We start from the raw sequence: 22,271 nt of genomic DNA, 5'->3' as shown, positions 1-22,271 counted from the left end.
TGATTGAATAGCTACGGAGCATGGTCGAGTCCCTCAACGACATCATATTTAGCGCTTCAGGGGCCGGTTATAGGTCATTTGGCAAACCGGTGCACACCCCTCCCCCCGCGCTGGGCCAACCCAATTTCACTTTTTTTTGGTTTAATACACAAAAAATGTTGTACCGGAGAGATTCAAACTCACGACCTCCACCTTAATTGTAACTCCCAATAACCGACTAGACAAACCACACATTGTGATAATGTATTTCCTTTTGTTCCTTTTATGCTTTTTCCAGCTGGGATTTTCTCTTTTTGTTCTGATTTTTTCTGGACCGATTTTTTGTTTTGATTTTTTCTGTCCTTTTCTATTTATTTTCTTTCATCTTTTTTCCTTTTTCTTTTTATTTTTTCTTTTTGTTTCATTTTGGTTTTTTCTAGACCAGTCTTACTTGTTTTTTCTTTCTTATTCTATTTTTTCTCTTTTGGCAATGCATGAACTTTTTTCAAAATCAATGAATTTTGTATTAATTTGAGAGTTTTTTTTTCAAAATACATGATTCTTTTTCCTGATTCGATTAACTTTTTCGAAATTTCTGAACTTTAGCCAAAATCGATGTTATTTTTTCCAATTTTTGTGATTTTTTCGAAATTGTTAAATGTTGCTTCAAATTCAATCAACGTTTTCCAAAACTTATGGACTTCTTCTAAAATTTTTGAACTTTTTTGAAGTTTTTGAATTTTTTTCAAAATCCATGAACATTTCTGAACTCATGTTTTTTTTATTTTCGTGTTTTATTTGTATATTTTTTTAAAGTTGTATTTTTCAAAAGTGAACTGTTCAACCATTGTAAGAGCAAGCAAATACGTACTTTAGGAGACTGAGCAAGCGCGTGACTGCGTGTTTGCGGGAGCTACCAGCCCCCTGGAGCGGTTGCGTGAGCGGCAGCTTCCTGAGCTGGAGCCATAAGTGCCAATAAGGAGCACCCATGTTCTGACTCACCTACATGCGTTCAGGCACTGGCCGGCCTGCTAACATGTTTTTTTTATCTCATGCGGTTGATTAGGGGAGCTCCTATATGATGCAACTTGCGTCAAAGTCACGCTACTGGGTGGGCCCACTCACACGAAAGCAAATTGTGTTTTGTACCACGACATAAAAATCATGACATGCTATTCCTGATGTCAGGATGCTAACCACCAGAACAAACATCTGCTGGTGACTCATGGCGGAGCGAACTGTTTAACAACACGTGTTGGGTTTCAAAAATCATTTGAATTTTTTTAATTTTTATTTAAAAAATCGAAAAAAGTAAAATGACAACCAATATTTGAGATTTTATACATTTTTATTAAATCTAGACAATTTTTTGTAACTAAATTAATTTTCGAAAAATACAAACAATTGTTTGAACATAAAACTATTTCCTGAAATTTTAAACATTTTTTGTAAAAAACTGACCTTTTTAAAAGTTTTTGAACAATCAATAAAAAATAAAATTTATTAGTGAGCAAAATTTATGGATCGATGATTTTTTTGGAATACCATTTGTTTTCCGCAACAACAGGAATAGTTTTTGAGTCTGTGAGGGAAATTAGAAAACACGAAATTTTCTTAGTACTCTAAACAATTTTTGAAAAACATGAGTAGTTTTGAAATTACGTATACATTTTTTGAATTTATGAAACAAAGTTTCAAAATATATTTTTGTATGAAATTCTAAACATTTCTTAAAAGGACAAACATTTTTCAAAAGCATGAACACTTTTGGAAAAGGTAAAGGAAAAAAAAGGTAAAAAGAAATAAAAAGAAAAAAGGGAAAAAGGAAATGAAAGAAGGAAACAGAAACAGAAAAACAGAAAAAAGGAAAAGGAAAAGATAAAACCAAAAATCCAAAAGAAACCAGAAAACCAAAAAAAAAATGTAAAAATCTGTTAACAAAACATTCTAGAAGTTTCCAAAACCGGTAATATCACAGGGTAAAATGGGCCGGCTCATTTCTCGCGTTGGGGAATGGCCTGTGCATGCACCTGAGAAGACACAATGAGCGTCATATACGGTTTTCCGTTGATTAGTGTGCATCTGACTTTCCTCCATTTTTTGTATCATATATTATGTGGGATTTGGCGGCCGGGGTCTAATAACACTTTTTATTATAGGTATATCATTTACGGTTTTTATTATAGCTGGAATATGTAACTGACATGTGTTCATAGCAGAATCAGCGGCCTTGCTTGAGGGGCTGAAGCTAGCAAGAAATACATGATGCTCTTATCTGGTGGTGAGATCGGACAATGGCACGGTGGTGAATGCTATAAACTGCAACGAAGGGTATTCTATAGGGGCAGCCCCGGTTCTTGGTGATTGCCATAGTATCTTGTCCTATATCTATAATACCTAAATAGTTCATTCTCACTAACTTATTTCTCTTGACATGCAGCCTATCCACCTCAGCACGCTTGCCACATCATCATTATTTTACTGACTTACATATGGGGCCAACTACAACAGCACCACTGCCACATAAACTTCAGTTACTTGCTGAGGACCCACCAAGTTTGGCTCACGAGCGTCCTCTCTCCCTTGGACCATGAACCAGCGCTCTAGAAAAGTCAAAGCTGCTACGTCTCTTATCGTCAAGCCAACACTAAACCTTCCGCGCCGGGCGCCGCCACGATCGATTGCTTTCCCGACCGACCGCCGCGCCTTACCCTTCCGTCTCCACGATGCACTAACTTATCAGTTCATCTTACCTGCAGCGGCTCTTTAGCTGCCACACTGTCCCTTCCGTGCCTCCACACAAGAAACGGCCGGAGGCACCGCAACATTCATTGATTAGTCCGCCCTCCGTTATTACCCTACAAATGCGAAAGCGTTGCCGCGTTCGTGTTGGAATACCAACCGAGCGAATGATCAAGTCGCTTTTCCCCTTATCACTTTAATAATATATGCGCCATCAATTTCTTTTCATATGAACAACTGATTTTGTTGGCAGAAGTTTTGATATGCATTTCCATTAGAGATTTAATTTTTTTGTGCGGAATAATTTGATTATTGACCACCAAATTTACAGGTCGCGCATGTCTCTATCTGTCCTAGCAAATGATCCATCAAATGTGTCATAAACTCAAGGTACGTTCCAGCCCTAATAGTTAGATCTGGAGAGGGTAACATTTCAGTGTGGTACCTGGTGGGCTTTATTTTCTTTGAACATGATATGCTTAATCATATGCGACAGAGACATCTACTGGAAAGTAGTCTATTGTTTAAGAGTCTTTTTCTTATGAAGCTGTACCTTTTTGCATGGCATATCGGGACATTCTGTTTTGTGACTTGGGAGTTATACCTCTGCCTATGATTTCTCAATCAAAATATGTTTATAATCTTTAATTTAAACCAGCATATTTGTACCAATTACTTTTTTAATGAATTGATGTTGTGTATGTATATATTCATATTTCTGTGCAGCTGACAAATTTGTTCTGATGCTTACCATTCTCTTTGCTACTCTGTGTTCGAGTTTCAACTCAGGCACCATATCACTAAATTTATCCCATGTCAATAGTAGTAATCACTTTTGTCACCCAAATCAAAGGTTTCTGCTCTTCCCCTTGGGTCAGGTTCGCCTTTCTCTGGGTATGAGAGCCATCAAACATCATTATGAATTCACTTTTTCTTGCCATCATCCCGTCAAGCATAGCTATGATAAAATGATCTTCAATGTATATATCTATCCTGGTGACAATAAATGTCATTATTTATCACCACAAAGTTGCATCTGCTGATTTTTATTTGCTATATTTAATCCATGCATATTTACTATACAGAGGTGCAAACCAGAGAGATGTGTATCACAACATCAGAATTGCAATCTGTATTTAACATTTTATCTTCCCCTCTTAGGTTTTTGTTTTCTGTCAGGTATATGAAGTATGGAAAAGGCTCATCCACACGCACTTGGCATGACACAAATATTACACATTAGATTCTAGATCGTTCTTTTATATAAACATATATATTACATCATATCATAGAGAATTTCTTATCCGTCAGTATATGTAATAAGCTTATACCTTATTAGTTAGCTGCAACAATATTGTCTATTGTCACAACTGTACTCCATCACCGTGTCTATCATCCTATTTATTTCCAATATAGTCTCACATCTATGAATTAGCTTTATAGCTTTAATATACTTACAAGTCTCGCAGCAACGCGTGGGTATCATCTAGTATACTTAATAAGTTCATCCCCACTATTTGATTTATTTTAACATGCAAGTTGTCCACATCACATGATGCCACGTCAGCGCTTAGTTTTCAAACATCAACCAATCTATCAACTTTACGCATGCATAACGCCGCATCATCGTTTTGTTTTCAGCCGTGAAAACCAATCGACTCCTCTGTCACATGCTGCATCATTATATCTCTTCTGCCCCTTCGTTTGAGTGGATCTCGGTGTTACACACCCCTCCTGTTGACTCCCGTTGACTCCTCCAATCGAAGTGCAGAAGGGGAAGCGGAAGCGCCCCATCTCCCATCCCCCTTCTCTATATCGCCCCAAAGGACACAAACCCCACGCGGCGACGGACGCAGCCCAGCCTCCTCTAGGGTTTGGGCCATCGTCGTGGGTAGGACCATCGAGGATGGCGAGCGGTGTTGTGGCTCAGGATACCCTCCACCCCAGACATCTTTTTGCGTCGTTCAGGATCTGTTTCCTCTATAACCTGGGCGGCGCCAAGGCTGGTGCACGCGCTGTGTCGGCACGTGCACACCATGGCCTGACGCAGCGGCTGCGGGTCGTGGCTACCGAGCCCGTTCTCTCTATCCTGTTCGCGACGACGTGCCCCCACCTCAGTGCCGAGGACCTCTGGTGCATGAAGAAACTCACCAACGACTACGACCACGGCCTGCTCAGCAACTGGACCAAGGCGTCGCCCGGGCGCTGCATCTTCGTCCACCCAGAGAGATTTATCTTCTTTTCTTCTTCTTAGAATTATATCCTCTTGGTTTTTTCCTGATCCGTCTGATCTGTCCTGCTCCTTCCAGAGCATTGTGCCAATGTTCCCTCCTGAATCTTCAGGGTTCCAGGGATGTGGTGCATCACACATTTGGCATACACAATATTCTATGTTCTTCTGAAGGAAATATGCCCTACAGGCAACAATAAAGTTGTTATTTGTGTTTCCTTATATCATGATAAATGTTTATTATTCATGTTAGAATTGTATTAATCGGAAACTTAGTACATGTGTGAATACATAGACAAACAGAGTGTCACTAGTTTGCCTCTACTTGACTAGCTCGTTGAATCAATGATGGTTATGTTTCCTAACCATAGACATGAGTTGTCATTTGATTAACGGGATCACATCATTAGAGAATGATGTGATTGACTTGACCCATCCGTTAGCTTAGCACGATGATCGTTTACTTTGTTGTTATTGTTTTCTCCATAACTTATACATGTTTCTATGACTATGAGATCATGCAACTCCCGAATACCGGAAGAACACTTTGTGTGCTATCAAACGTCACAACGTACCTGGGTGATTATAAAGGTGCTCTACAGGTGTTTCCGATGGTGTTTGTTGAGTTGGCATAGATCGAGATTCGGATTTGTCACTCCGATTGTCGGAGAGGTATCTCTGGGCCCTCTCGGTAATGTACATCACTACAACCCTTGCAAGCAATGTAGCTAATGAGTTGGTTACGGGATGTAGCATTACGGAACGAGTAAAGAGACCTGCTGGTAACGAGATTGAACTAGGTATTGAGATACCGACGATCAAATCTCGGGCAAGTAACGTACCGATGACAAAGGGAACAACGTATATCGTTATGCGGTTTGACCGATAAAGATCTCCGTAGAATATGTAGGAACCAATATGAGCATCCAGGTTCCGCTATTGGTTATTGACCGGAGACATGTCTCGGTCATGTCTACATAGTTCTCGAACCTGTAAGGTCCGCACGCTTAACGTTCGGTGACGATTGGTATTATGAGTTTATGTGTTTTGATGTACCGAAGATAGTTCGAAGTCCCGAATGTGATCACGGACATGACGAGGAGTCTCGAAATGGTTGAGACATAAAGATTGATATATTGGACGACTATATTCGGACACCGGATGAGTTCCGGGGGTTGCCAGATATTTATCGGAGTGCCGGGGGGTTATCGGAACCCCCGGGGGAACTAATGGGCCAACATGGGCCTTGTGGGAGAGAGAGGAGAGGGCCTAGGGCTGGCCGCGCCCCCTCCCCCCCTTGGGAGTCCGAATTGGACAAGGAGGGGGGCGCCCCCTCTTTCCTCCCTCTCTCCCTCTCCTTCCTTCCCCCTTCCTCCTTCCTAGTTGGACTAGGAAAGGGGAGTCCTACTCCCACTAGGAGGAGGACTCCCCCCTCTCCTTGGCGTGCCCCAAGACAGGCCGGCCTCCCCCTCTCCTCCCCCTCCCCCTTCCACCTATATACGGGGGCAGGGGGCACCCTAGAACACAAGTTGATCATTGATCTCTTAGCCGTGTGCGGTGTCCCCTTCCACCATAATCCACCTCGGTCATATCGTCGTAGTGCTTAGGCGAAGCCCTGTGCCGGTAGCTTCATCATCACCGTCATCACGTCGTCGTGTTGACGAAGCTCTCCCTCGAAGCTCTACTGGATCGTGAGTTCGTGGGACGTCGCCGAGCTGAACGTGTGCAGATCGCGGAGGTACTGTACGTTCGGTACTAAGATCGGTCGATCGTGAAGACGTATGACTACATCAACCGCGTTGTCATAACGCTTCCGCTTTCGGTCTACGAGGGTACATGGACAACACTCTCCCCTCTCATTGCTATGCATCACCATGATCTTGCGTGTGCGTAGGATTTTTTTTGAAATTACTATGTTCCCCAACATGTTTTTTATGTTTACATATGTGGTTGCAACTCCCTCTCTAACTGTCTGGTAGAGAGAACATGGAGCTGGTTTACTGCAACTTTTGTTTTTGAGCGTATGCTGAACTGAAACTTCGTCTAACACATCAGACCAGAGTGGAAACATGGTTGCCTTTTAGATGCCTTTGGGCGGCTTTTGCTCCATGGGAGGATCTTACTAGATTTGCTTCTTTGTTGGATGTGATTGGACGATCTAAACACTCTGCATCGTGTCATCTTCTTTGTCGATGTCAGATCCTACTTTTTTTGGTTTGATCATGAATGCTGTATCTTTGGACTTCTTCTGGATGCCTCTGCGTGTAACACGTTGGCTACTTGACTTCACCGGCCCCAATCGAGGCCGACCATGGGATTTATAGATCAGCCGAGCCTGACAGATTTGAATGTGGGTTGAAACTTGATGAGGATTCTGCTTTGTTTTCACCATAAAATAGGACTATAAATGCAAAGTATGTTTTCTTACCAAATATATAGATTATTGCTTACAGAATATGAAAGAAAAATACCTTTCAAAAGCATGTCTCATGTGAGTTGTATCAAAAGGTATGGATAACATATGTGTATACTAACTTTTCTTCTAATGCATGTACTTTTTCTCCATGAAGTACTTTTTTAAAGGAAATTTTCAGGTCATGTTCCCTTCAACATTACTGGGAATAGGTGAAATTGGATAATGATGAAGACCATAAGTGTTATGGAATATTTAAACTATGAAGCAGTCATAGTTTACACTTTTTTGTTTGAACCTAACACTTGATTGTATTGGGTGATTTTCTTAGTTTGCTTGAAATTTGGTGGTATGTAGCTCAGTAGTTCAGCTGATTACTTACTTCCTGGATCGACAACAATTGCATTTTCTTTAGTTTTTTGACAGACTACCTTTCCCTGTGTTAACTATAAAATAAGCCTTTGAATGCCCTTGAATGAATTATTTATAGATGTCTGTTAACATTTGAAGTAGGAGCTTCACATCCTTTAGGATGTTACACACATTATATGATACAGAAAGTACATGTAAATTTCTTACATGTGTTTTGTACCTTTCACGTGTGTTCATTTTTTATTTAGGTTATGCAATGCTAGAGTGCTATTCTTTTACCTTTTTAAGGAATACGCTAATTATGCAATGCTAGACTGCTATTTTTTACCTTTCTAAGTAATATGAGAATTCATGTGCATTGTGCAGTTGTGTAGGTTTTTGCACAATTTTCTTGAATGATGGGTGCATCCCTAGGGTTCACGCAAAGCATACGAGAAATCGTACAGTACATGCCGAATTGATAGTATTATAATCTCCAGAATACAAATTTGTGCCCACGAGCTGCTGGACTGCAGCTGTGTTATAGTATCCTTTTGAATCATACATGCTATCTGCTAAACTGGAAAACACGAGATTTTAGTTACATTTCTTCATTGTCCTTCAGAATTTGTTGATATATTCTAAATAGTATTTGTATTACCTTTCAGTATTTTAAAGGAAGGCTTCTAGGATGGTGAAGTCCTCTAGGTGTAAGGCTACACATCTTTTATGTTTGCGCATTTGAGAAGTAATTTGAGCTTATATTCAATTATGTTTTCCTCCAATTAATGTTGGCATTATCTTCAAAGCGGAATCATCTTATTTGCAAACCTTGAAAGCATGTACTATTGACTGAAACATTATAACTAAAACTGATGATGCTTATTTTCTTTGCATCCATCCTTCCTTTGTTATACATTAACACAAGAAAGTTTGATAGTGGACACTTCAATTTCTCTTCCTTTTGGTTCCATTTCTAACTATATTACTTATTTGTTCCCTCTAGGCATGCAATGTGAATTAGACTTGGGACAAAATTCATACGTCAAATGCACTATAGTGTCCCGCAGCAACGCGCGGGGCATCATCTAGTATACTAAGAGATTCATCCCCACTATAGGATTTATCTCAACATGCAGCCTATCCACATCATCACATGTGCCATGTCAGCAGTTCAGTTGCAGGTAGTTTTCGTGGTCTGGCATCTGTAAAGTGGATTCACTACCTGAGCGACTCTACAGATTTCTTACGCCTGGGCTATGCAAAGCCTACAGTTTTTCCTCTTGAGCTGACCCAGCCAATATTTGTACGTGGCCTATTGGACGGCTGACCCAGCCAATTTTTCCATCAGGGCACTTATTGTTGGGTCCTTTCACTAGTAGAAAACAGGGCTTTGGTCCAGGCCGGGTCAGCCCATTAGTCCCGGTTCAGTCTAGAACCGGGACCAATGTGGGCATTGGTCCCGGTTCGTGAGCCCAGGGGGCCGGCCGGGCCACGTGGGCCATTGGTCCCGGTTCATCTGGACCTTTTGGTCCCGGTTGGTGGGATGAACCGGGACCAATGGGCCTCGCTCCTGGCCCACCACCATTGGTCCCGGTTGGTGGCTTGAACCAGGACCAAAGGATCCCCTTTAGTCCCGGTTCATGTCACCAACCGGGACCAATGAGGTGCCTATATATACCCCCTCGCGCAAGAGCAGAGCACAGTGCTCTGTTTTTTCTGGCCGAGGGGGAGAGGGCTTTGTGGTGCTCTAGCTCACCTCCTATGCACATGAGGTGTTCGATGGAATGCCCGAGCCACACTACTTAAGCTTTCTCCTCTCGAAGCTCGACCTCCAAGCTCCATTTTCCTCGAGATTTGTCTAGATTTAGCGGTCCGTCACGCCCCGTCCCCGTCTTCACCGCCGTCGATCACCCGCGCCGATCTCATCACCGACACCACCTTGGTGAGCCTCTTGTTCATATCTTCTTTCTGAAAGGAAAAATATTCTTACTTGTATGTTTAGATAGATACTTGTATCATTTTCTTACATTTATTATTGCATCTTATATAGTGCGATGGTTTTGGTATCCGCCCCCGTCGGCCCTCGTCCTGTCTATGATTCGGATATGGTATGTATATTATCTTTATAACTATTGGTTCATTTATTGTTTATGAAAATTATGCCGACCAACGTGGCATAGATTTTATTTATCTAGGATGTATGTGAATCGGAAATGCCAACCGACCCTATTGTCGAGAGGTTAAATTTAGTTGAAGAAGAAAACAATTTGTTGAAGGAAAAAACAATAAAAAAATTGAGGAGGAGAAGATGATATTGGAGTTGCATGTTGCGGATGTCGTCGATGATCACAAGATCAAGATGGATGCAATGCGCTTGAAGATTAGAAAGATTAGAAAATATGCCATTCATACGGAGGCTTGGTATCATTATGCCGTTGGATCAATTGTTACCTTGGTTGCGATTATGATCGCATTTGTTTTCGCATTGAAATGTTTTACATAGTTTCAATGTATGGTTTAATTAATTAGATGCTCTGGAGAGCTATATGTTGTTAGATGAGAACTATGTATGCACTTTGGTTTTAATGTGATGATGAACTTCTATTAATTTGGACACTTAATTATATATAATGCACGCAGATGAACCGGCAATGGATGTACGGTGACAGACACACCCGCGAGTACATTAAGGGCGCGCATGAGTTTCTCGATGCGGCTGAGGCAAACAAGCAGAATGGTTTTATGTGTTGTCCATGCATTGAATGTGGGAATACGAGGTCTTACTCTAACCGAAAAATCCTTCACTCCCACCTGCTTTACAAGGGTTTCATGCCACACTATAATGTTTGGACGAGGCACGGAGAAATAGGGGTTATGATGGAAGACGGCGAAGAAGAAGACTACGATGACAACTATGTGCCCCCTGAATACGGTGATGCTGCAACGGGGGGAGCTGGTGAAGATCAAGAGGAACCAGACGATGTGCCCAATGATGCTGCAACGGGTGAAGCTGCTGAAGATCAAGAGGAACCAGACGATGTGCCCGATGATGATGATCTCCGCCGGGTCATTGTCGATGCAAGGGCGCAATGCATTAGTCAAAAGGAGAAGCCGAAGTTCGATCGCATGTTAGAGGATCACAAAAAAGGGTTATACCCCAATTGCTGCAGTGGAAGGCAGAGAATGTTGTGGCTGACAAAGGATTTGAGAAGCTACTGAAAATATTGAAGAAGAAGCTTCCAAAGGATAACGAATTGCCCGACAGTACATACGCAGCAAAGAAGGTCGTATGCCCTCTAGGATTGGAGGTGGAGAAGATACATGCATGCCCTAATGACTGCATCCTCTACCACGATGCATACAAGGACCTGAACGCATGCCCGGTATGCGGTGCATTGCGGTATAAGATCAGACGAGATGACCCTGGTGATGTTGACGGCGAGCCCCCCAAGAAGAGGGTTCCTGCGAAGGTGATGTGGTATGCTCCTATAATACCACGGTTGAAACGTCTGTTCAAAAACGAAGAGCATGCCAAGTTGATGCGATGGCATAGTGAGAACCGAAAGAAAGATGGGAAGTTGAGAGCACTCGCTGACGGGTCGCAGTGGAGAAAAATCGAGAGAAAGTACTGGGATGAGTTTGCAAAGGACCCAAGGAATGTATGGTTTGCTTTAAGCGCGGATGGCATTAATCCTTTCGGGGAGCAGAGCAGCAATCACAGCACCTGGCCTGTGACTCTATGTATGTATAACCTTCCTCCTTGGATGTGCATGAAGCGGAAGTTCATTATGATGCCAGTTCTCATCCAAGGCCCTAAGCAACCCGGCAACGAAATTGATGTGTACCTAAGGCCATTAGTTGAAGAACTTTTACAGCTGTGGAATGAAAACGGTGTACGTACATGGGATGAGCACAGAAAGGAGGAATTTAACCTTAAGGCGTTGCTGTTCGTGACCATCAACGATTGGCCCGCTCTCAGTAACCTTTCAGGACATACAAACAAAGGATACCACGCATGCACGCACTGTTTGGATGACACTGAAAGTATATACCTGGACAAATGCAGGAAGAATGTGTACCTAGGCCATCGTCGATTTCTTCCGACCAACCATCAATGTCGAAAGAAAGGCAAGCATTTCAAAGGCGAGGCAGATCACCGGAAGAAGCCCGCCATGCGTACTGGTGATCACGTGCTTGCTATGGTCAATGATTTACACTACGTAATCTTTGGAAAGGGTCCCGGTGGACTAGCTGTTCCGAATGACGCTGAGGGACACGCACCCATGTGGAAGAAGAAATCTATATTTTGGGACCTACCCTACTAGAAAGACCTAGAGGTCCGCTCCTCAATCGACGTGATGCACGTGACGAAGAACCTTTGCGTGAACCTGCTAGGCTTCTTGGGCGTGTATGGGAAGAAAAAAGATACACCTGAGGCACGGGAGGACCTGCAACGTGTGCACAAAAAAGACGGCATGCCTCCGAAGCAGTATAAAGGTCCTGCCAGCTACGCTCTTATGAAAGAAGAGAAAGAAATCTTCTTTGAATGCCTGCTCAGTATGAAGGTCATGACTGGCTTCTCGTCGAATATAAAGGGAATAATAAATATGCTAGAGAAAAAGTTTCAGAACCTAAAGTCTCATGACTGCCACGTGATTATGACGCAACTGCTTCCGGTTGCATTGAGGGGGCTTCTACCGGAAAACGTCCGATTAGCCATTGTGAAGCTATATGCATTCCTCAATGCAATCTCTCAAAAGGTGATCGATCCAGAAATCGTACCAAGGCTAAGGAGTGATGTGGCGCAATGTCTTGTCAGTTTCGAGCTGGTGTTCCCACCATCCTTCTTCAATATCATGACGCACGTCCTAGTTCATCTAGTCGACGAGATTGTCATCCTGGGGCCCGTATTTCTACACAATATGTTCCCCTTTGAGAGGTTCATGGGAGTCCTAAAGAAATATGTCCGTAATCGCGCTAGGCCAGAAGGAAGCTTCTCCATGGGCCATCAAACAGAGGATGTTATCGGGTTTTGTGTTGACTTCATTCCTGGCCTTAACAAGATAGGTCTCCCTAAATCACGGTATGAGGGGAGACTGACTAGAAAAGGCACTCTTGGAAGAGATTCAATAATATGCAGGGATGGTTATTCTTGGTCTCAAGCACACTACACAGTTCTACAGAACTCTACCTTGGTGACCCCGTATGTCGATGAACACAAGAACAGCCTGCGCTACAAACACCCGGAGCAGTGCGATGACTGGATTACATGTGAACACATCAGGACTTTCAGCAGTTGGTTGGAAACACGTCTCAGAGGTGACAACACTGTTTGTGATGAGTTGTACTTGTTGTCCAAGGGACCATCTTTGACTGTATTGACTTACAAAGGATACGAGATAAATGGGAATACATTTTACACGATCGCCCAAGATGAAAAGAGCACCAACCAAAACAGCGGTGTCCGCTTTGATGCAGCAACCGAGAGCGGAAAGGATACATATTATGGTTACATGGTGGACATATGGGAACTTGACTACGGACCTAATTTTAAGGTCCCTTTGTTTAAGTGCAAATGGGTCAATCTGTTAGGCCGCGGGGTACAGGTAGACCCACAGTACGGAATGACAACAGTGGATCTGAAAAATCTTGGGTACACTGACGAACCGTTCGTCCTAGCCAATGATGTGGCACAGGTTATCTATGTGAAGGACATGTCTACCAAACCGAGAAAAAGAAAAGATAAGGAAGCGAATACATCATACGATGAGCCAAAGAGCCACATAGTTCTTTCAGGAAAAAGGGACATCCTGGGAGTGGACGGCAAGACAGACATGTCTGAAGATTATGAAAAGTTTCATGAAATTCCTCCCTTCAATGTCAAGGCTGACCCAAGCATCCTGATAAACAATGAAGATTATCCATGGTTACGGCGCAATAAGCAAATGACACAAGCGAAGAAAAAGTGAAGACTTTCTCCCGCAACTATTATGATGATACCATGCCAAATTTGTAACAGACGAGTATGCTATGCCAACTTTTTCAGAGTTCATTTGAAAACTATGAATTTAGGTCGAATTTTCTCTATATGTGCATCTATGTTCAAATTTTAACTATTCAAATTTGAAAACTAATGGCACTAACAGAAAGTTTATATTTTTTATAAAACTAATGGCACTAACAGAAAGTTTATAATTTTGCTGACCTAAAAGCAAAAATAATTAAAAAATAAAGCAAAAAACAAAAGAAAATAAATAATACAGAAAACAAAACAAAAAAACTGGAAACAAAATAAAAATAGCAACAATAAGTATTTTGTTGTAAGTAGAAACAAAATAAAATAAATAAAGCAACAAAGAAAACTAAAAAACTAAAAAAGTGTTTTCAAATTTGAAAACTAATGGCACTAACAGAAAGTTTATAATTTTTCTAAAACTAAAAGCAAAAAGAATTAAAAAATAAAGCAAAAAACAAAAGGAAATAACTAATGCAGAAAACAAAACAAAAAAACTGGAAAAAATAGGGCTCACCCCTATAATATTTGTTATGACTAACTAAAATTACCAAATTGAGTATAATGATAAAACACAGTAATATTAAATAGCAGGAAAAAGATTGACTCGAAAATCAATTTTTGTAGTAAAGTTATTCATAAACTAGTGATTCACACAAATTTAAAAAAAATCAAATTTAAACTATTCAAATTTTAAAACTAATGGCACTAAAAGAAATCACTACAAAACTATAAGTATTTAGTTCTAAGTAGAAACAAAAAAACAAAAAAATGCCACCTACTGGGCCCCCATGGCCTGAATACGACTAGAAACCCTACCATGGGCCAGGATTCAGGCCCGCGGGAGGCCCAGTAGGCCCACAGGCACAGATTGCAGTGTTGGGCCCGAAAGCCTGCTTTAGAGAGGAGCTCGAGAGGGAAGGCGCACCGCACCTTATAAACAGGTGCGCCTCCCTCTCAACTAGAAGGGTGGGACTAAATATTTGGGTTCGGGGCAGCACAGGCCTTTGGTCCTTAGTCCCGGTTGGTGCTACGACCCGGGACTAATGCCCCCCTTTAGTCCTTAGTCCCGGTTGGTGCTACGACCCGGGACTAATGCCCACCAACCGGGACCAAAGGCCGCCGCTTCCCGCCCTTTGGGCTGCTGAAAAGAGGCCTTTGGTCCCGGTTGGTGGCACCAATCGGGACTAAAGGGGTGCATTAGTCCCGGTTGGTTTCACGAACCGGGACCAATGCTCTTGCTATATATACAACACTTGTCAAAATTTTCATTCAGTTCCTCATTCTCCCCGCCGCCGACGCCGCCCTCTGCCCCGACGCCCTGCTCCTCGTCGTCGTCGCCCGCGCACGTCGTCGCAGCCCCCGTCGTCGCCCGCGCCCCGCGCCACCCCGTCGTCGCCGCGCCGCCCCGACGTCGTCGCCGCCCCCACCGTCGCCCGCGCCCCGCGCTGCCCCGAGCCCGCCGTCCTCGTCACCCCTGCCCCGTCGCCGCCAGGCGCTGCCCCGCGCCGCCCCGTCGTCGCCAGGCGCTGCCTCGCGCCGCCCCGTCGTCGCCCGCGCTGCCCCGACGTCGTCGCCGCCCCCGCCGTCGCCCGCGCCCCGCGTCGCCCCGAGCCCGCCGTCCTCGTCGCCCCTGCCCCGTCGCCGCCAGGCGCTGCCCCTACGCCGCCCGCCGCCCGCCCCCGCCAACGCCGTGGTCGTCGCCGACGCCATCGCCGCCGCCGCCGTCGCCCTCGCCGGCCGCCCCTGTTGTGAGCCGCCGCCGTCGAGGCTCTGTTCTTAGCATTTTTTATATATGTTTTTTCATATATGTATTAATTTTTTTGTTTATAGCTATATGATGAATGGATGTGGCTATATATGTATGTATGAATATAATGTTCATAGCATTTTTTTTGTTTATATTTGTTTTTTCATATATGTATTAATTTTTTATTTATTTTGTTATTAGATATCGATTTTAGGTTAGTGCATTTTAATTAGGTTAGTGTAGAGGAAAAAGTAAAATAAGGAAAAGGAAGAAAAGAGGAAGAAGGAAGAAGGAAGAAGAAGAAGAAAAGGAAGGAGTGGAAAAAGGAAAATGAGAAGAGGAAGACTTCTTTTTTTTCTTCGATCTTCTCCTCTATTTTGTTCATGGATATATGCTAAAGAAAACGAGGGGGGTGATAGATGATGATGAGGGGTCGAGAGTGGGACGAGAGGTCGAGAGGTGTCGAGGGGAGAAAAAAAATGTTATCAGGGACGAGGGTCGTCGAGGGGTCGAGAGAGGGACGAGGGGTCGAGAGAACTAAATAAGAAGAAGAAGAGGAGAGGAAGAAGAGGAGAAATAAATAATAAGAAGAAAAAAGAAGAAAAAGAAGAGGAGAAGAAGAAAGGAATAGTGGAGAAGAAGAGAAAATAGAATATATTCTATTTTCTCTTCTTCTCCACTATTCCTTTCTTCTTCTCCTCTTTTTTTTCTTCTTTTTTTTCTTCGATCTTCTCCTCTTTCTTTTTCTTCTTCTTCTTCTTCTTCTTCTTCTTCTTCTTCTTCTTAATTTTTATCGGGAACGAGGGTGTCGAGGATCGTCGAGGGGTCGAGGGTCGGGAACTAGGGTAGAGGGTCGAGGGTCGTTAAGGGGTCAAGGGTCGAGGGTTTCAGGGTCGAGGGTTCGAGGGTTCTATAGGGTCGAGGGTCGAGGGTTCCAGGGTCGTCTAGGGGTCGAGGGTTCCAGGGTCGTCGAGGGTTCGAGGGGTCGAGGATCGCCGAGGGGTCGAGAGAGGTTTCCTAGTGTCAAAGTATTGAAGAAATCCATGGCTTCATCATTAGCCGGAATTAACTAGGGCATGACGAAGTCCTCCAAAATTATTTTGGAATGGTGTCCCGGATAGGATAATTTGCCTTTTTGTATGAATTTCAGCAAAGGCCTTCCAAATAATGATATTTGGAAGGTTCTTGCTGAACTTTGTACCAAAAAGTGAATTATCCTATCTAGGACTCCGTTCCAAAATAACTTTGGAGAGCTTCGTACCATCATGCACATGTTACTTTCGCCTAATGATGAAGACATGGTTTTGTTGAATCCTTTGACACTACGCAACCTCCCGACCCCTCGGCGATCCTCTCGAACATGAGAGGAAGAAGAGGATCGCCGAGGGGTCGAGGGTTCCAGGGTCGTCGAGGGTTCGAGGGGTCGAGGATCGCCGAGGGGTCGAGAGAGGTTTCCTAGTGTCAAAGTATTGAAGAAATCCATGGCTTCATCATTAGCCAGAAGTAACCAGGGCATGACGAAGTCCTCCAAAATTATTTTGGAATGGTGTCCCGGATAGGATAATTTGCCTTCTTGTATGAATTTCAGCAAAGGCCTTCCAAATAACGATATTTGGAAGGTTCTTGCTGAACTTTGTACCAAAAAGCGAATTATCCTATCTAGGACTCCGTTCCAAAATAACTTTGGAGAGCTTCGTACCATCATGCACATGTTACTTTCGCCTAATGATGAAGACATGGTTTTGTTGAATCCTTTGACACTAGGCAACCTCCCGACCCCTCGGCGATGCTCTCGAACATGAGAGGAAGAAGAGGATAAAAAAAGAAGAGGAAGAAGAAAAAAAGAGGAGAATAAAGAATAGAGGAGTTCTTCTCCTCTATTCTTTCTTCTCCTCTTTTTTTTCTTCTTCTTCCTCTTTTTTTTATCGGGAACGAGGGTCGTCGAGGGACATAGATGTAGTGTCGTCGTTGTCGATATATACCCCCTCCCGATAGCTTACTATGATTAGGTAGCTAGTTCTACGTTTGGCACTAATATATCCATCTGTCATGTTTGAATAATAATTGCCATGTTGTAAATATTTGTAGAAACTATGGACACCGCCCTAGACGAAGCAAAAGAAGCGTTGTTGAGGGACATAATCGCAGAAGGAAGTGATGCCGTCTCGTTGTTTCTCAACGACATCGATGGTCTGGTAGGAGAGGGTGAACAAGCTGGCTACGGTGACCTAATGCCGGTGCAAGAAGAAGAACATGAGGACGGCTCCGGTGACCCAATGCCGGTGCAAGAAGGAGACCGTGATGACGGCTCCGGTGACCGAACCGAGTCCGGCCAGGTATATATATTAGTTAAGCCTGTGCTAACTAGCTGATTGATGCATTCATTGTTTTGGTATGTACACATATTAATTAAGTCTTTGTTCTTTTTTCTAGCCCTCCGGATCGAGCACAACTTCGGTAAAGAGACGAGGCCCGAAGAAAAAGTTGAGCTCGGATGAAAAGTTTGAGATCATAGCAATCGCGCCCGACGGCCAACCGATTGAACCCCTCCAGACAAAGAGCGCATTTGTTGCTCAGTGCGGGGTTCTGGTTAGGGACAAGATCCCGATAAGCATCCAGCAATGGTTTAAGCCGGCTACAGAAGACCCTGAGGTGTCTTATGTCAATGATATGCAGAAAAATGATCTTTGGACTGAGCTGAAGTCAAATTTCACCCTACCGCCAGAGGATAATCCAGAGAACCCAGTCAAAGAGAAATTAATCAAGTCTTTTGCTCTTAAGAGGATGGCAGAACTGTTCTGGAGGTGGAAGAAAGAGCTGAATAAGTTTGTCGAAAATAATGAGACACCAGAATTCAAGGGCAGATATGAGAAGATCAGAGATCACTGGCCCGCATTTGTGGCCCACAAGACATCAGAAAAGAGTAAGAAGATGTCAGCGACAAACAAGCAAAATGCTGCGAAGAAGATGCTTCACCATCGCACGGGGTCAGGTGGCTACCTCGTAGCCCGGCCTAAGTGGGCCAAGACTGAGAATGATCTGCTTGATAAAGGGATCGAACCAGAGACAATTAGCTGGCCAGACCGTTGCCGGACTTGGTTCTTCGGGGCTGGCGGAACCTTGGACCCTGTAATAGGGAAGTGCATTTGGACGAACGATCAAATGGACATACCAGTCAGGAAGCTTAAGCAGTATATCGAAGCAGCGCAGCAAGGGAAGTTCTTTCCAGACAGAGAGAACAACGAGCTCACAATGGCCCTCGGGAATCCTGAGCACCCTGGACGGACACGAGGCACGCCAGGCTCCGTTCCGTGGAAGGTTGGGTTTCCGGACGCAGGCGATTACAAATCCCATGAGAGGAGGAAAAAAGTGCAGCAGACCCAAATGCAGGCGCTGCAAGCAAGGGTAGACGCGATAGAGGAACGAGAAGCAAATCGCAGCAAACGTACTGCCGAAGCCTCCCCCGAAGCTACCCCGCCATCTCAGCGCAGAAGCAGCGTGGCTTCCACCGAGCTGCTTCAGCCGGAGCATGCCTTGATGGCTCCTGCCAGCTATCCCGTGGATGCTATCACGGAGTCTCAAAATTGCCATATGATGACGCAATGGATGAATTTGAAGGTCAAGGCGGCTGTTGGCTCTGTTTATCCTACTGAACCCGGCGCAACTTTTCACTGCCGGCCGATTCCAGAAGGATATGCTAGGGTGATGGTGGATGAAATAACAGAGGGATTTGAGGACCTCCAGCTTGACCACCCTAACGGTGAAGGGGAGACTCGGTTGGGGTCTGCTCTGAAGACTCCATGCCTATGGCGGAAGGAGCTCATCAACCTTCCGAACTGGACGCCTCCGCCTCCTCCTCCTCTAGCGAGTCAGGGCACTCCGCCTCCTCCACTGCCTCCTCCTCCGGCGAGTGACGATCAGGGCCCTCGGCCGGCTCCTTCTCCGGCGCGTGGCGGCACTCCGCCTCCTTCTCCGCATGCGCCGACACGCCCGAGCAGCCAGCCTCCTCCTTCTCCGCCTCGTCAGCAAGGGCGGAAGAGACCTCCCGCCGCTCCAGCTGCTCCGGCGCATCGTAGTCCTTCTCCTCCGCCTCGTAAGCAAGTAAAGAAGACAACCGCTCCGTCTGCTCGGTCGACGTCTAGCAGTACAACCAGAGGCGGGAGGACATACAGATTCGGTCCTTCTCTGAAGACTCTAGAGAAGTTACCATATGAGAGGACCCCGGAGGAGAATGCCGAGATCGCGCGAACCGAAGTGGATGACTGGTTTCAAGGGTTGAGAGCAAAGAGACATCCACCTCCGGAGGAGAAGGTAGATCCGGTGAAAGTGAAGCGCACTCTGGCTGCCCTGGCAAAACCACACAAGTCTCCGCCGAAAGGCAACTATGAGCGCATTATTGCAAAGACATGGGCCGAAGCGGAGCGGTCGGGAAGTACAGTCAGTGATCAAAGGCTGAAAGAACGACGAGCAGCTGGGAAACAAATTGCCCAGCTCGGCGAACAAGCGAAGCAATCGTGCCCCCCCCCTCAAGGTGCCTAGCGACATCGTCGATCCGAGGATGGTGCCTGGTTATGGCAATGTTGATGATTACCTGCCCGACGATGTACATTATGATACCATGGAGGTGCAGATACACAGATACGAGTACGGGAAGCCTCTCGTCAAAGATGAAAAATATTTAACAATGATGATGCGAAGATTACATGATTGGTACTTGAAAATCTGCAGAGAGTCTGGGGGGAGGAGTACTTTGTATGCGAGAGTTAAAAGCGGAGCATGACCTCGTTGGAATTGAACTGTTACCTATTCCATTTGAGGAGTTCTATCAGTTTTTCAATCAATTGGCCCTCGATAAAACAACGATCACCTGCTACTGTCTGTAAGTACTACTACTTCTGTCATTAAGTCTCTCTATATAGCTCATCTCTTTCATTGCATGTATTTATAATTATCCTCACTATATTATGCAGAATGAAGATCGCCGAATTGAAGAAAAGACAAATCGGTGATATTGGGTTCATTAACACATATCTCATAGATGCAACTGAGGTTCAACATCATCCCAGAGATACCGAGGCCAACTTGCTACGATCATTCAAAAAAAATGAAAACAAAGATATAATACTCTTTCCTTACAACTTCAAGTGAGTGTTACTGTCTTGTGCATATTCGGTTTCCCTTATATATTAGTCCAGGTTATAGTAATGTAATTGATGAGTTATGCATGCGTGTGCAGTTTCCACTATATTCTCCTAGAGATTAGGCTTGAGCAGGGAGTAGTAACCGTCTTGGACTCTAAACGAAAAGATCCTCAGGAGTATGCGGACATGACTGAAATCCTCAAGAAGTAAGTTAAATCGATCATTATCCACCATATCAGCAACTTTGTTCATTTCCTGATATCAAGTAATTGTTTTCTTTGTCCGGCAGGGTTTGGAGAAAATTCACCAGAACAGTTCCGGGACTACCGAAGGAGCTGGAATTTAGACACCCGAAAGTAAGTACTATAGTAGCATGTTCCGCGCATCTCCTAGTGATTCAAGCGCTAGTTTCATCAATATCATTTAGCATTCTTGCTTATCAGTTTGATTGACCTCTATTTCTTCTAAAGTGGTTGTGGCAGGAAAAGGGAATGATTTCTGTGGATACTACGTCTGCGAGTCCATCCGCCACACGACCTGTGAGCGGGGCGGGTACTTTGACGAACAATATGAAGTACGTAAATAACAACATTCACAATTTTATTTTATTACCATCATTTGTATTGAGTTTCATTCATTCATATATATATGTATTGACCCCCTTCTTCAAATTAGATGTTTCGGAAGCGGGATGAACTCCTAGCACCAGCTCGCATGCGAGCAATTCAAGAGGAATTGGCGGCATTCTTTCTTGACCAAGTGATCGCTGAAGACGGAGAATACTATGTGGACCATGAGTCCGTATGATTATATTTGTAAGAGATAATTATTGTATATATGTAGCTGGTAGTGTCGGATAGATATACGAGAACTTGTTGTTCGAACAATCTCTCGGAGAAGGAGAGGTGGTCGATATCACTTCTCTCTGTATGCATATATGTTCATGACGATCTTCTGTTTCCTTCGTTTGCTTACTAGCTAACTAGCGTGTCTAGTCCTCTCTATACCACTACAACAAAAACTGCATATAGAGACGTCATATTCCAAAGCTAGAGACTTGTTATTTCATCTCTAGGCAATCGTAGAGTCGACTTAGTAAAGCGTCCTTGGAGCGTCTCCCCACGGACCGTCTCAAAACATATAGACACGCTGTCTAAGCGTCTGTACATGGCATGAGACGCTATATTGGGACGTCCAAAGGCGTCTCTAGATATGACACGCTATATTTGGACGTTCAAAAGCGTCTCTGATATGTAGAGTCATTCTGTTAGGCGCGCTCGTGCGCCTCTACTAACATGGCCATTTGATTTGTCATAGGCCCTAGGCCCTTTCCTATACACTCTATGTATAGACGTTGTATTCGTCTCTAAATATACAAAAGCTTTAACCATGTAAAATTTGAATTTAAATAATATTTGATTTATTCCAAATTTGTACTTCGCCATTTCAAATCCAGTAACTTTATCATGCCATATGCTTGTGCAGAATGATCAAGAAATATTGTATATAACAACATCCACCCATATCACCAATCGCATTCATAAGCAACAAATATCATTATATGAAGGGATCCACCCATATCACTGATTGTATACACAACCATCCCATTCGTACAATTTCATTTAGTAGGAACAAACACCTTAGGTTCA

The sequence above is a fragment of the Triticum urartu genome, chromosome 2A, assembly GCF_056163025.1.
Source record: "Triticum urartu cultivar PI428250 chromosome 2A, HENAU_Tu73, whole genome shotgun sequence".
NCBI classification, from domain to species: domain Eukaryota; kingdom Viridiplantae; phylum Streptophyta; class Magnoliopsida; order Poales; family Poaceae; genus Triticum; species Triticum urartu.
Note: the sequence above shows the minus strand (reverse complement) of the source record.